Source organism: Delphinus delphis, chromosome 9 (assembly GCF_949987515.2).
Source record: "Delphinus delphis chromosome 9, mDelDel1.2, whole genome shotgun sequence".
Lineage (NCBI taxonomy): Eukaryota > Metazoa > Chordata > Mammalia > Artiodactyla > Delphinidae > Delphinus > Delphinus delphis.
Window position 1 is genome coordinate 8,450,338 of NC_082691.1, and position 17,392 is coordinate 8,467,729.

The window sequence follows — 17,392 nt, forward strand, 5'->3', positions numbered from 1 at the left end:
ACCAATATATATATATTTTTAATGAAATAAAATAGAACGCAAAATCTCAGTGCATTTCGCATAATAAAGGTGAGAATTGTGAAAGTTCTGTTGTGTGTGTGTGTGTGTGTGTGTGTGTAGATGATAATATTTATCCTCCAAATTTGGGCGCTTTTGAGAATGAAAGGGGGTGCAACTCTAGGACCAAAGGTGTAATCTGAGGCTGTCTCTGACCAACCAGGATGTATGGTCATCTGCATGTGAGTACGCCGAATATAAAATGTATCTCAGACATTTCCATGGTCCCCGGCCATGTCTTTGTCCAGAAGTCTTCAAGGATGCCCCGTGGCCTGCATGGATTGCATCCCATGCCATGGAAGCCCCTTCAAAATCCAGTGTCATCCAGTGTGGCTTACTATCAGGGGTTTACATCACTGCTCCGTTGACATTCCTTTACTCCTGGTTGCCCTCTAGAAAACTTCCTCTCTCTTTTTCCCCTAAAGCACAGCCATCATTCACCTTGTAAAGCCAGTTCAAGTCATTGCCCACTGAATGGCCCTGGTTGGGCACCACCTCTCCTTGGTGTAGCATGGCAACACAAATTCCTGTTAGTCCATGAGTCATCCATCCCCACATTGTTTACATGGCTCGCCCCTCATAGAACAAATGATCCTCAATTTTTATGAGTGTTTATAAGCTTGTGTGAGACTATAAACTTCAGTGACAGTGATGGTTATCCCTGTATGGTGAGTTTACTAATGATGTTAATTTCTAAAATTTCCAGAGAATTTGCATCACTTGTATAATCTAGAAAAAAGAAAAGAAACAGAATTGTGTTGAATAGCAAATGAAAAATTCCATTTCTCCTTCCTTTTGGTAGTCTAGAACATAGTCTTCTAAACTTTTTACATAGATTTTTATAGTTTTTTTATGTTGAAATAATTTTAGATATACTGAAGTCTTGCAAATATAATAAAAGATATGAAAGTTGACAAATTGGACTTAATAAAAATGTAAAACTTTTGTGCTTCAAACAGCACCATCAAGAAAGCAAAAAGAATGAGAGAAAATACTTGCAAATCATATATTTGATAAGGAAGTATCCAGAATATATACACTCTTACAAGTCATTAAAAAAGATAAACTCATTAAAAACTAGGCAAAGGATTTGAGTAGAAATTTCTTCAAAGAAGATATAGAAATGGCCAATAAGCACATAAAACAAAAAAAGCTCAACATCCTTAGTCATTACAAAAATGCAAATCAAGGCCACAATTAGATACTACTTCATACTCTCTTAGCTATGATCAAAAGGACAGATAGTAACAAGTGTTGGTGAGGATGTGGAGAAGTTGAAACCCTCACACTTCACTGGTGGGAATATAAAATGGTGCAGCTACTTTGGAAAATAGTTTGGCAGTTCCTTAAAAAGGTAAACATAGAATTATATGACCTGGCAATTCCATTCTTAGGTATATACCCAAGAGAAATTAAAACATGTCCACACAGAAACTTGTATGCAGATATTTACAGCAACATTTTTTATGCTAGCCAAAAGGTCAAAATAACCCAGATGTTGAGTGGATAAGCCAGATGTCATACAGCCACACAGTGGAATAATTTTGGCAATAAAAAGGAACGAGGTAGTGATAATATGCTGTATCATGAATATATTCAATTTCTGGGGTTGCCATATCAAAGTACCAGAAACTGGGAGGCTTAACAGAAATTTATTGTCTCATAGTTTTGGAGGCTGGAAGTCTGAAATCAAGGTATTGGCAGGGTTGGTTTCTTCTGAGGGGTGTGAAGGAAAATCTTTTCCATGCCTATCCTCTAGCTTCTTGTAGCCTCAGGCATTCTGTGGCTTGCAGATGGTGTTCTTCCTGTGTCTTGATCTCATCTTCCCTCTAAGTGTATCTATCACTGTGTCCAAATTTCCCCTCTTTATGAGGACTCAATCATTGGATTAGGGCCCACCACAGCTAATGACCTCATCTTTACTTGACAACTGCAGAGATCTAAATTTCAAATAAAGGCACATTCACAGGTACTGGGATTAGAACTTGAACATCTTTTGGGGGTACACAATTCAACACATAACAATGGATGAACCTCGAAAACATTATGCTGAAAGAAAGAAGCCAGTTACAAAAAGCTTCCATTTCCATATGATTCCATTTATGTGCAAGGTCCAGAATAGGCAACTCTAGAGACAAAGTGTATTAGTAGTTGCCTAGGGCTGAGGGAGAGCAGGATTGCTAGTGGGTAAATTATATGTCTGTAAAGTTGTTTGAAATATAACAATACTCAGAGTTCTTGTTTACCCTTCATCCAGCTTCTAATGTTAGTATATTACATAACTGTAATATAATTATTTAATTGAGAAAATTAACATCTATACAATACTCTTTACTAATTTACAGACTCCATTTAAATTTCATTAGTTATCCAAACATGGATACCAAGGGGGAAAGGGGGGTGGGATGAATTGGGAGATTGGGGTCAATATACACTATTGATACTATGTATAAAATAGATAAATAATGAGAACCTATTGTATAGCACAGGGTACTCTACTCAGTGCTCTGTGGTGACCTAAATGGGAAGGAAATCCAAAAAAGAGGGGATACATGTATACATATAGCTGATTCACTTTACTATACAGTAGAAACTAACAACATTGTAAAGCAACTATACTCCAATAAAAATTTTTAAAAATAAACAAAATAGTTCAATAAAAGATGGTTCTTAAAAAAAATTACCCAAGCAATGTCTTTTTTTCTGGTTCAGGATCCAATTTAGGATCCCACGTTGTGTTGGTTTATCCTGTCGCCTTAGCCTCCTGGAATCTTAGACAATTTTTAGTCTTTCTTTGTCTTTGATGATCTTTGATGATCTTGACACGTGAAGAGTATGGGAAAATTATTTTGTAAGATGTCCCTCAATTTGGGTTTTCTGACTGATGAGAAATCAATCAGTTTGGGTTTTCTGATTGATGCATTTTTGGCAAAACGATTACAGAAGTGATGTGCCCTTCTTGGTGCATCATATTAGAGGTACATGAAATTGGTAAGTCATTAATGGTTAAGTCTGATCGTTCTGTTAAGTTGTTATTTATCAGATTTCTCCACTGTAAAGTTAAAAAATTTTCTTTTTAAATTAATAAGTAGCTTGTGGGGAGAAACTTTAAGACTTTGCATTTACCTTATTTTTTAAATCAGAGTTTCATCCAGTAATTTTAGATTTCATTCTTGCTCACAGCAATTATTACTGTGGTATTTACCAAATGGTGATTTTCTATTTCCTGTTTTCTTTCTACCTTTGTTAAATGGAATTCTACTCTAAGGAAGAGCTGTCCTTTCCCCTCCATTTATTTACAGACAGTCCCTGACTTACAGTGGTTTGACTTATAATTTTTTGATTTTACGACAGTGTGAAAGCAATAGAAGTTGAGTAGAAACTGTACATCGAATTTTGAATTTTGATCTTTTCCTGAGCTAGTGATATGTAGTATGATACTGTCTTGTGATGCTGGGCAGTAGCAGTGAACCAGTCAGTCACACAGTCAGGGAGGTAAACAACCAGTACACTTAGAACCATTCCGTACCCTTACAACTATTCTAGATTTTTACTTTCAGCATAGTATTCAATAAAATACATGAGATATTCAGTAGTTTATTATAATGTAGGTTTTGTGTTAGATGACTTTGTCCAACTTTAGGCTAACGTAAGTGTTCTGAGCACATTTAAGATAGGCTTGGCTAAGCTATGATGTTCCATAAGTTAGCTGTATTAAATGCATTTTCAACTTATGGGTTTATCAGGACATAACCCCACCATATTTTGAAGATCTGTATTTATTTATTCAATTATTTTGTTTATAACAGTATGGACTCATGGATGTTTATTCTATCAGTTTTAATCCATTAGTGTCATTTATTATGCTGCTCAAATTGTCCCAAATTTGGCCACTGAAAGCTTGTAGGGAGCCTCTAAGATGGCCTCCGACAATATCTACCTCTTAGTACGTAGATAGTAGGCCCTTTCTTAATCTCTCCGTGAGTGTAGGCTGGATATAGTGACATTTCTAATGAATCGAAAAGGTGATGGGATGTCACTGCTGAGATTAGGGTTAAGTAAAAGACTGGCTTCTCTCTTGAGCAGACACTCTTGCTTTCTCATTCTCTTGTTCCCTTGCTCCTTCACTTCCTCACTGTGATGGAAACCAGCTGCCATATTGTGAGCTGCCCTGTGGAGAGGCCCCTGTGCCAAGGAACTGAGAGAGGCCTCCTAGCAATAGCTAGTGAAAAACAGGCCCTCAGCCCAACACCCCACAAGAAACTGAATCCTGCCAACACCATAGTAATGAGCTTGGAAATTCATCCTTCCTTATTTAAGCCTTGGGATGATCCTGGCTGACAGCTTGACTGCAACCCCATGAAAAACCTTGAGCCAAGGGAATCTGTATTAGTTTGCTAGGACTACCTTATGTACCACAGGCTGGGTGCCTTAAACAGCAGAAATTAATTTTCTCACAGATCTGGAGGTCGGAAGTCCAAGATCAAGGTTCTGGCTGACTTGGTTTCCAGTGAGGGCTTTCTTCCTGGTGTGTAGATGGCCTCCTTCTCACTATATATTTACAAGGTCTTTCCTTGGTGCATGTACATAGGGATTGGGGCTGCATGGGGAGAACACTAGTTCTCTGGTGTGCCTTATAAGGACACTAGCCCTATTGGATCAAAGCCCAACGTTATGACCTCATTTAACCTTAATTACTTCCTTAGAGGCCCCATCTCCAAATACAGCCACACTCAGGGGTAGGGCTTCAAAATATGAATTTGGGGGGGGAATAAACAAGGCCCAGGAAAGAGGCAACTTAGCAAGACAGAAAACTTACAGACAATAACTGCTTTACTGCAGCCAGACACCATGGAACAAAATGGGCCCTCCTCCCCCTCAGCAAAGGTTAAGTGGGGAACCTAGACTTCCACGATTGTCTTGCTGGGATGATTTCAGAAAAGACCAAGAGAAGCTGGGATTGTCATGGCCACCCAATAATAATGAGACCTTTCCTCCTTCATAGTGTTCATGAAAGTCATGAACATGTAGGGAGCAGTTACAAGGCACTCTCCCCTCTTCCCCCCACCGCCCATGCCTCGTATTAGGGTTCTCCTGAGAAACTAGAGGGAGGTGGGAAGAAGAGATGAACCAGGAACACTAAGGGCAGGAGAAGATTAATATCAGCTCAAGCATTTGCGCTTGAGCTTTTGTTCTGTTCAGGCTCTCAATAGATTGGATGATACCCACCCACTTTGGAGAGGACCATCAGCTTTACTCAGTCCACCAATTCAAATGCTAACCTCTTCTGGAAACACTCTCACAGCACATCCAGAAATAATCTTTACAATCAAGGCATTCTGTAGCCCAGTCAAACTGACATATAAAATTAATCATCATACCCTCCCAGCCAGGGTGATGGAATTTCACCCCCACTTGGCAGAATTGAGGTGGGGTCTTCCCTTCTGTGCTGATGTGATGTGAGAGGAGCCTGTAAAACAGAAGATTTAAATAGGATCTGAGTCTCAATGCAGTAATCAAAATGTCCAGGGTACAACTGAAAATCACTCATTATACCAAGAACCAAGACTACCTTAACTTGAGAAAGACAAGATAATCATCAGACACCAAACCAGAAATGACACAGAGATGGGCATTTTCTGACAAAGGTTTTAAAGCAGGCATGATAAAAATACTTTAATAAAAAATTCTGAAAATGCTTGAAACAAAAAACTAGAAAGTCTCAGCAAAGAAATACAAAATATAAAGAGGAACCAAGTGGAAATTTTAAAACTGAATATTACAATAAAGGAAATAGTAAACTCACTAGAAGGATTCAGCAGCAGAGTGGAAATGATAGGGAAAGGATTGGTGAAAGTAAAGATAAAACAAAAGAAATTAACCAACAGAGAAAAATAGATTGGAAAAAAAAAAGTGAATAGAGGCTCAGGGACCTATGGTAGTATAACAAATGATCTAATATTTATCTCATCTGCATCCCAGAGGGAGAGGAGAAAGAGGGTGGGGTTGAAAACATATTTGAATAAATAATGACTGAAAAAAAAATTTGGCAAAAGACATAAAACTATAGATTCAAGAAGCTGAGCTAACCCACAATAGGATGCACCCCCAAAATATCATGCCAAGATACATCATAGTCAAAATTCTGAAAACTAAAGACGAAAAATCTTGAAAGCAGAAAGAAAAAAACAATACTTTACCTATAAGTAAAAAAACAATTTGAATTACAGCAAGTTTCTTATCAGAAACTAAAGAGGCCAGAAGGAAGGGGCATCACATTTCCAAGTGCTGAAAACAACTATAACTAAGAAGTCTATATGCAGTGAAAATATTCTTTAGGAATAAAGTGTATAGATATCAAGACATTCTCAGATGAAGGAAAACTAGAAGGGTTTGTCACCAGTAGATCCACCCTATATTTTTTAAAAAGGGCTGAAGGAGGTTCTTGAACTGGAAAGGAAATGATAAAAGAAGAATTCTTGAAACATCAGGAAAGGAGATAGAACAATAGAAAGAGTAAAAATATTACTTAATACAATGGAATTTTTCTCTTCTTAAGTTTTCTAAATTACATTTGGTGATTGAAGCAAAAATTGTAACATTGTCTATGGATCTCAAAGCATGTAGGGGAAATATTTAGGACAATTGTATTATAAATGACAGAGGGTAAAGGAACTGAAAGGATTGAAAGGTTTTTACACTTCACTCAAACTGGTGAAATCGTGACACCAGAGGACTATGAAAAGTTATGTGTGCATAATATAATACAACTAAATGTCTATACAAAGAGATACATTCAAAAGCACTATTGATAAAGCAAAATGGAATTCTAAAAGAAAAAAAGGTACAAGTAACCCAAAGGAAGGCAGAAGAAGAAAACAGAGGAAAGAAACAAAATGAAACAAAAAACCCCACTGAAGTCCTAGCATATCAATAATTACATTACATGTAAATGTCTGAATATACCAACTAAAAGAGAAGAACAGAGTAGATAAAAAACAAGACCCTACTATATGCTCCCCACAAGAAACTCAGTTCAAAATTAATGGTATAGGTAGTAAAGTAAAAAGATGGCAAAAGATATGCAATGCAAACATTAATCAGAAAAAAGCTGTAGTGGCTACATTAATGTCAGATAAAGTAGACTCTAGAGCAAAGGAAATTACTAGGGTCAGAGAGGGGCATTTCATAATACTAAAAGGGTCAAGGCTATCAAGAAGACATGGCAATCCTAAATTTGTATGTACCAAACAACAGAGCTGCAAAATACTTAAAGCAAAAACGGACAGAACTGAGAGGAGAAATTGACAAACCCATGATTATAGTTGGAGACTTCAATGCCCCTCTTTCAATAATTGACTGAATTATGTGGAAAATCAGCAAGATTATATAATAACAGTACCATAAGTTAACAGGATGCAGCATGCACACACACACACCACTTCACCCAACAACAGCAGAATACACATTCTTTTCAAGTTCCCGTGGGTCGTTTACCAAGATAGACCACTTACCATGATAGAGCCATAAAACAAACTTCAACATGTTTAAAATAAGTGAAATCATACTGTGTGTGTTCTCACCACAAATGAACCAAGCTAAAAATCGGTAACAGAAAGATAACAGGAAAATCTCTAGTTGGAAACAAGTTGCTAAATAATCTTTGAGTCAAAGAGGAACTCTCAAGGGAAATAAAAACAACACGTTGAACTAAATGAAAATGAAATTAAAACATACCAAGACAAGTGGGCTATAACTAAAGTAGTGCTAGAGATAAATTTATAGCACCAAATTCTTACATTAGAAAAAAGGGAAAGTCTCAAGAAAATCATGTAAGCTCTCACTTTAGGATCCTATCTGGTGCAGAAGTAGGGAAATAATGAAATTGAAAGTAGAAAAACAATAGAGAAAGTAAGCAAAAGATGGTTCTTTGAAAAGATCAATAATATTGCCAAGTGACACAAATTAGCAATATCAGAAATGAAGTGGGATACCACTACAAATCTTGTAGATCTCAAAGAAGTAATAAGGAAATATAACTAATTTTACATACATAATTTTGACAACTAACGTGAAATGGACTAATTCCTCAAAAATCATCCAATATGGAATATAAATTTTTTATAGTTCTATAAATATTAAAGAAATTGAGTTTTTAATTTAAAACCTCCCAAGAAGGGACTTCCCTGGCGGTCCAGTGGTTAAGACTCCATGCTTCCAATGCAAGGGGCGTGTATTCAATCCCTGGTCAGGGAACTAAGACCCCATATGCCATGCAGTGTGGCCAAATAAATAAAATAGAAATAAAACATAAAAACTCCAAAGAAAGAATCAGATGTTTTCAGCAGAGAATTCTACCAAACATTAAAAGAAGAAGCAATTTTACACATTATCTACCAGAAAGCAGAAAAGGAGAAATTCCCCAACTCATTTTGTGAGGCCAGTGTTATCCTGATACCAAAACCATACAAAGACCATTCAAGAAAGGAAAACTGCAGATTAATATCTCTCATGAATACAGATGCAAAAATTCCTCAATGAAACATTAATAAGTAGAATTCAGCAATATATAAAAAGAGTTTTGGGATTCTGGGAAGACAGAGTAGGAAGTGCCGGGAACCTTGTCTTCTTTCCTGGACAGTTATACTGGCAGAATCTGCTTGATATAGCTATGTTGGAACTCTGAAGTCTATTCAGACTTGCAACTTCAAGGAGAAGGCTTGAACGGGAAATTGCAGTTAATTTTGGTCAATTTCAGCAATTGCTACCCATCCCCCAACCTCAGCTCTGAGACAGTCAGTTGTGCATTTGTACCAGGAGCATCTTACATGCAGCTTGCTGACCCAAGGTGGGCAATAAGGACCCTGTCCTCCAAATATCAGGGACCTGTTTTCTGATTGTTGATTGCTGCTTCTGATAATGGAAGTACAGACAGAACTGGGCAGTCATTGCTGCACCACCCCTCCCATTGTTGCAAGCCCCAAGCCCTACAGCTGAAACAACTTCTAGGAGATTTAAAGAGCTGGCACTTTTCTCTCCATCTTTATTTATCTTTTCTCCTTATTTGGGGAGCCAGACATTTAAGGACTAGGACATTCAAAAGCAACCCATGTACAGATCACCATACATGTCTAAGGAAAAACACAGACTCAGACCTGATAAGACCTTAAGTTTATACCTCAGGCTTATCCCTGGGAGAGAGAGCATAAAACAAAAAAAATACCAATAAAGTAAACAAAAATGAAAGGAAACGCTTGAGAAATGGAAAAATCTGATTTCCAGACTTACTACATTGTTAGATTCAAATATTAAATTTTCAGGGAAAAAAATTATGTGCAAAGAAACAGGAAAAAAATTTTTTCCATGCAAAGAAAAAAAAATCAACAGAAACTGGTGAGAAAGGCCATATGGCAGACCCAATAGACAAAGAATTAAAAAAAACCTGTCTTAAAGATGCTCAAAAAACTAAAGGAATACATGGAGAAAGTCAAGATAATGATGTATGAACAAAATGGAACTATGAATAAAGAGAAAGTATAAGAGCACACTAAAAAGAGATTCTGGAGCTGAAAAGTACAATAACTTGAATGAAAAACTCACTAGATCCCAGTCAAAAGCAGATGTGAGTAAGAGAAGAAAGAATCAGTGAACAAGAAGATAAAACAATTGAAATTGTCAAGTCTGCAGAACAGAAAGAATAAAGATTGAAGGAAAGTGAACAAAGCCCAAGGAACCTGTGGAACATCTTCAAGAGTATCAACATGCATTGTGGGAGTCCCAGAAGAAGAGAGAGACAGACAGGAGCAAAGGGATTATTTGAAGAAATAATGCCTTAAAACTTCCCAAATTTGAAGAAAGACATGAACTTAAACACTCAAGAACCTTAATGAACGCCTAGTAAGATGAATTCAAAGAAGGTCACACTGAGACATAGAAACTGTTGAAAGCAAAAGAAAATCTTGAAAGCAGCAAGAGAGAAGTGATTCATCACATAGAAGTGATCTTCAGTAACATTATCAGCAGATTTCTCACTTGAAACTTTGGAGGCCAGAGGTCAGTGGGCTGGTATATTCAAAGTGCCAAAAGAAAACCACCAAAAAGTGTCAATCAAGAATCCTAAATCTGCCCCAAACTGTCCTTAGAAGGGAGGGAGAAATTAAACCAAAAGCTAGCACAAGGAATAAATAATAAAGATTAGAACAGAGATGATGAATAAAATATAAATTAGAAAAATGGCAGGGAAAATGAATGAAAACAAAACTTTTTTTTGTTTGTTTTTTTTTTTTTAAAAGGAGGCTTCTGGGAAGATGGTGGAGCCAGAAACACCAGGAATCTGTCTACCCAACTAGGCAAAAATTGCACCAGCAGAATCATCTGATGTAACTGTTTTGGACCTCTGGAGTCTGTTGAACACAGGTAACTTTTAGGGGAACCCTTGGATGGTAAATTTCTGTCAATAATCAGCACTTGGCACAGTAGCAGCTACCAATTCCCAACACACAATCTGTGTGACTGTGTTCCTGGAGCAACTTGCACCCAGCTTGTGAGAGTCAGGGTGGGCAACAAGTACCTTTTCTTTCAAATAATAGGGATCTGTTATATGATTGTTGATTGCTGCTTCTGATCACAGAGGTGCAGACAAATAGAGCTAGAGGGGAGCCATTGTTGTTGCACCTCCTCCCATTATTGCAAGCCCCTACCCCATCTGGCTCAAGTGTCTTTCAAGATATTTAAAGGCCAGCACTCTTCATCCCCCCTTCATTTTTTGCTTTTCCTCTTTTGGGAGACAGACATTAAAGGATAGACTATTAAAAAACAGCTGCATATATGGGTAAAATTAGAAAGTGATTACACATGCCTAAGAAGAGTCTCAGAAAAGACATAAGCCCTTAACTTTACACCTTAGGCTGATTCTCAGGACAGAGACAGCCTATGGCAATCAAAAACAACAACAACAGCAAACCCTGGGGAAGGGGGAAGAATCTGATTTCCAGAGCTACCACATTATTAGATTCAAATGTCCAGTATTCAACAAAAACATTACAAGGCATACAAAAAAACAGGAAAGTGTGGCCCATTCAAAGGAAAAAAATATATCAACAAAATATGTCCCTGAAAAGAGTTTATGGAAGGAGAGGAGGCAAGATGGTAGAGTAGAAGGATGTGAGCTCACCCCTTCTTATGGAAACACCGGAATCACAACTAACTGCTGAAAAACCACTGACCAAAAAAAAAAAAATGCTGGAACCTACCAAAAAAGATAGGATACCCTAAATCCTAAATCCAAAGGCAAAGAAGAAGCCACAAAGAGATGGTAAGACAGGTGCAATCACCATAAAATCGAATCCCATACACACTGGGTGGAATTTGTTCTCCTACAGGAGTGAAAGTTCAGAGCGTCATGTCGGGCTCCTCAGCTTGGGGGCCTGGGAATGGGAGGAAGAGCCCCCAGAGAGTCTGGCATTGAAAGCCACTGGGGTTTGACCACAGCACTGGGGGAAAGAGAAACTCCACTCTTGGAGGGTGTACACAGGGTCTCATGTGCACCAGGACCCAGGGAAAAAAGCGGTGACCTCATAAGTGACTGGGCCAGACTTAGCTGCTATTGTTGGAGGGTACCCTGCAGAGGTAGGAGGCAACTGTGACTCACTGTGGGGAAAGGGACACTGGTGGTGGTGGCTGTGGCGAGTGCTCATTGGCGTGGGCCCTCTAGGAGGGTGCCATGTTCTCACCAAGACCTGGCACCACCCAACAGCCTGAAGACTCCAGTGCTGGGACACCTCAGGCCAAACAACCAACAGGACTGAAACATAGCCCCATGCATCAGCAGACAGGCTGCTTAAAGTCTTCCTTAATAAACAGCCACCCAATAATGCACACACACTCAGACACAACCCTGCCCACCAGAGGGACCAGGCCCAGCTCCACCCACCAGTGGGCAGGTACCAGTCCCTCCCACCAGACAGCCTCAGGTGGCAGACAGCAGAGGCAAGAGAACTACAACCCTACAGCCTGTGGAACAGGAACTGCAATCACAGATAGTTAGAAAAAATGAGATGGCAGAGGAATATGTCCCAGATAAAGGAACAAGATAAAACCCCAGAAAAACAACTAAGCGAAGTGGAGATAGGCAACTTACCTGAAAAAAATTCAGAGTAATGGTAGTAAAGATGATCCAAGATCTCAGAAAAAGAGTGAAGGCACAGATTGAGAAGACATAAGAAATGTTTAACAAAGACCTAGAAGAACTAAAGAACAAACAAACAGAGATGAACAATACAATAACTGACATGAAAAATACACTAGAAGGAATCAGTAGCAGAATAACTGAGGCAAAAGAACGGATAAGTGACATGGAAGGCAGCATGGTGGAAATCACTGCTGCAGAACAGAATAAAGAGAAAAGAATGAAAAGAAATGAGAACAGTCTGAGAGACCTCTGGGAAAACATGAAATGCACCAACATTTGCATTATAGGGGTCCCAGAAGGAGAAGAGAGGGAGAAAGGGTCTGAGAAAATATTTGAACAGATAATAGCTGAAAACTTCCCTAACACGGGAAAGGAAACAGTCACCCAAGTCCAGGAAGTGCAGAGAGTCCCAGGCAGGATAAACCCAAGGAGGAACACACTGACACAGATAGTAATCAAACTGACAAAAATTAAAGACAAAGAAAAAATATCAAAAGCAACAAGGGAAAAGCAACGAACGATATACAAAGGAACTCCCATAAGGTTGTCAGGTGATTTCTCAGCAGAAACTCTGCAGGCCGGAAAGGAGTGGCACAATATACTTAAAGTGATGAAAGGGAAGAACCTACAACCAAGAATACTCTACCCAGCAGGGCTGTCATTCAGATTCAACATAGAAATCAAAAGCTTTACAGACAAGTAAAAGCTAAGAGAATTCAGCACCACCATCCAGCTTTGCAACAAGTGCTAAAGGAACTTCTCTAGGTGGAAAAGAAAAGGCCACAACTAGAAACAAGAAAATTATGAATGAAAAGCTCACTGGTAAAGGCAAACATACAGTAAAGGTAGGAAATCATCTGCACACAAATATATCAAAATCAGCAATTGTGAGAAGAGGAGAGCACAAATGCAGGGTATCGGAAATGCATTTGAAATTATAGACAATCTATATTGTCTTTATTGAATTAAAACAATCTATATTGTTGTTTATATACAGACGTCTACATCAAAACCTCATGGGAACAGCAAACTGAAAATCTAAAATAGATACACACAAAAAAGCAAAAGCAATCCAAACACAACACTAAAGTAAGTCATTGAATCACAAGAGAAGAGAATGAAAGAGGAAGGGAAGAAAAAACACAAAAACAAATCCAAAACAATTAACAAAATGGCAATAAGAACATACATATGATAATTACCTTAAATGTAAATGGATTAAATGCTCCAACCAAAAGACATAGACTGGCTGAATGGATACAAAACAATACCTGTATATATGCTGTTTACAAGAGACCCACTTTAGATCCAGGGAAACATACAGACTGAAAGTAAGGGGATGGAAAAATGTATTCCATGCCAATGGAAGTCAAAAGAAAGCTGGAGTAGCAATACTCATATTAGACAAAATAGGCTTTAAAATAAAGACTGTTACAAGAGACAAAGAGGACACTACATAATGATCAAGAAATCAATCCAAGAAGAAGATATAGCAATTGTAGATATATATGCATCCAACATAGGAGCACCTCAATTTATAAGGCAATTACTAACAACCATAAAAGGAGAAATCAGCAGTAACACAAAAACAGTGGAGGACTCTAACACCCTATTTTCATCAATGGACAGATGATCCAGACAGAAAATCAATAAGGAAATGCAGGCCTTAAATGACACATTTGACCAGAGGGACTAAATTGATATTTATAGAGCGTTCCATCCAAAACAGCAGAATACACGTTCTTCTCAAGTGCACATGGAGTATTCTCCAGGATTGAGCACATGCTGGGCCACAAAGCGAGCCTCGGTAAATTTTACTGATTATTGACCCAGGGATTTTTGCAGAAAGTAATGCCTTTAGCTGGTGATTTTTTATTTTGGCTGGCCAAAAATTAATTCTTTTATTTCACTAACACTTTGTGGGTTATTGCCTTCAATAGAGACACTTGACATACCTGTCTAATTTTCATGAAATGTTGTTTTCACTTCACTATTCTGTAGAAGCAAAGGTGCATTCTCTGGCACCCTGAGTTTCATTTTCACTTTTTGTATCAGAATCAGTCACTATTTTTTAAAATCTTTTTATTGGTCTAATATTCACATCATCTGAATCAGAACTGTATTCTGAAAAACTATCATCTTCTGAGACACTAGTACATGTGTCAATCAGACAATCAGAGAAAGTATGTGCATAAAATGGACTGAAAAATTCTTCACTCAAAATTTTGCAATGCGTCATTTTGGAAGATTTTATGTATATAATATATACAAGGTTGGAACAAAAACTTAATGGAGCAAAATGTGAATGATAATGACAATTGTAAGTTGTATAAAGAACTTTGATCAATTTATGCTCTAACAAATTGCACAGTGATGTTAATTGTAGCACTCTCTAAGAACATATTGATACATCTCTGGTCAATAACATCCGGGTAACAAAAGATGTATTAATACGTCTCTGGTCAATAATGTGTTAATAAAATTGAAGTCATAACAATCATCTTTAATGACCATAATGCTGTAAGATTAGAAATCAACTACAAGAAAGGAAAAAAGTGTACAGAACACAAACACGTTGGACGTTAAACAATAAGCTTCTAAACAAGCAATGGATCACTGAAGAAATCAAAGAGGAAATCATAAAATACCTAGAGACAAATGAAAATGAAATCACAACAATCCAAAACCTATGGGACACAGCAAAAGCAGTTCTAAGAGGGAAGTTTATAGCAATAGAGACTTACCTCGGGAAACAAGGAAAATCTCAAATAAACAACCTAACCTTACACCTATAGCAACTAGAGAAAGAAGAACAAAACCCAAAGTCAGTAGAAAGAAACAAATCATAAAGATCAAAGCAGAAATAGATGAAATAGAGATGAAGAAACTAATAGAAAAGATGAATGAAAGTAAAAAGTGGTTCTTTGAAAAGATAAATAAAATTGACAAACCTTTAGGGCTTCCCTGGTGGTGCAGTGGTTGAGAGTCCGCCTGCCGATGCAGGGGACACGAGTTCAATGCCCTGGTTCAGGAAGATCCCACATGCCACGGAGCAGCTGGGCCTGTGAGCCATGGCCACTGAGCCTGCGCGTCCAGAGCCTGTGCTCCACAACAGGAGAGGCCACAACAGTGAGAGGCCCACATACCGAAAAAAAAGAAAAAAAAATTGATAAACCTTTAGCCAGACTCATCAAGAAGAAGAGGGAGGGGGCTCAAATCAAAAAAATTAAAAATGAAAACGGGGACGTTACAATGGACACCACAGACATACAAAGGATCATAAGAGACTAGTACAAGCAACTATATGCCAATAAAATTGACAACCTAAAAGACATGGACAGATTTTTAGAAAGGTACAACCTCCCCAAACTGAACCAGGAAGAAACAAAATATGAACAGACCAATCACAAGTACTGTAATTGAAACTGTGATTTTAAAACTCCCAACAAACAAAAGTCCAGGATCAGATGGCTTCACAGGCAAATTCTATCAAACATTTAGAGAAGAGCTAACACCTATCCTTCTCAAACTCTTCCTAAAAATTGCAGAGGGAGAAACACTCCCCAACTCATTCTACGAGGCCACCATCACCTTGATACCAAAACCAGACCAAGATATCACACAAAAAAATTACAGGCCAATATCACTGATGATCATGGACACAAAAATCCTCAGCAAAATACTAGCAAATGGAATCCAACAACACATTAAAAGGATCATGCACCATGATCAAGTGAGATGTATCCAAGGGATGCAAGGATTCTTCAATATATGCAAATCAATCCATGTGATACACCATCTTAATAAACTGAAGAATAAAAACCATATAATCATCTCAATAGATGCAGAAAAAGCTTTTGAGAAAATTAAACATCAATTTATGATAAAAACTCTCCAGAAAGTGGGCATAGAGGGAACCTCCCTCAACATAATGAAGGCAATATATGACAAACCCACAGCAAACATTATTCTTAATGGTGAAAACCTGAAAGAATTTCCTCTAATATCAGGAACAAGACAAGGGTGCCCACTCTCACCACTATTATTCAACATAGTTTTGGAAGTCCTAGCCATGACAATCAGAGAAGAAAAAGAAATAAAAGGAATCCAATTGGGGAAAGAAGAAGGACAACTCACTGTCTGCAGATGACATGGTTCTATACATAGAAAATCCTAAAGATGCCACTAGAAAACTACTAGACCTAATCAATGAATTTAGCAAAGTTGCAGGATACAAAATTAATACACAGATATCTCTTGCATTCCTATACAATAACAGTGGAAGATTAGAAAGAGAAATTAAGGAAACAATCCCATTTACCATTGCTACAAAAAGAATAAAATACCTAGGAATAAACCTACCTAAGAAGGCAAAAGACCTGCATGCAGAAAACTATAAGACACTGATGAAAGAAATTAAAGATGACACAAACAGATGGAGAGATATACCATGTTCTTGGATTGGAAGAATCAACATTGTTAAAATGACTCTACTACCCAAAGCAATCTACAGATTCAATGCAATCCCTATCAAACTACCACTGGCATTTTTTCACAGCACTAGAACAAAAAATTGCACAATTTGTATGGAAACACAAAAGACGGACTCCCTTTTTGTAACTCATAAAGGTAAAATAATATTTGCTTTGTGCCAAGTTTTCTCAAAAGGAAAAGGACTATATACCATGACCAAATCGGATTTATCCCCGGAATTTAAGGATGGTTCAACATAGGAAAACCAATCATTGTAATACATTACATTAACAGTAGAAAGGGAAAAAAAACCACATGATTATCTCAATTGTTGCATAAAAGCATTTTACACAATTTAACAGCTTTTTATGATAAAAAAAACACACAACAAACTATGAATAGAAGGAATACCTCAACATAATAAAAGCTGTATATGAAAACCCCTCAGTGAACATCTTTCACTCAAAGGTGAAAATCTGAAAGCTTTTCCTCTAAGATCAGGAACAAGACAAAAAGGTCCACTTTCACCATATCTATTTAACAGAGTCTTGGGAATTCTAACCAGAGCAGTTAGGCAAGAAAAGGAAATGAAAGGCATCCAAATTGGAAAGGAAGAAGTAAAATGATCTCTGTACACAAATGATATGATCTTATAGGTAGAAAACTCTAAAG

The 17,392-nt window shown here is 37.6% G+C and overlaps 1 long non-coding RNA gene across 1 annotated transcript; it reads right to left on the reverse strand.

Annotated features, from left to right (window-relative positions):
- Positions 1-646: 646 nt before the first annotated feature.
- On the reverse strand, positions 647-16,146 carry LOC132430863 (uncharacterized). The gene is made up of 3 exons (XR_009520581.1): positions 15,199-16,146; positions 5,439-5,527; positions 647-786 (listed from the first exon to the last, which is right to left on the reverse strand). It is a non-coding gene; the product is annotated as an uncharacterized lncRNA (long non-coding RNA).
- Between the last annotated feature and the right edge of the window lie 1,246 nt (positions 16,147-17,392).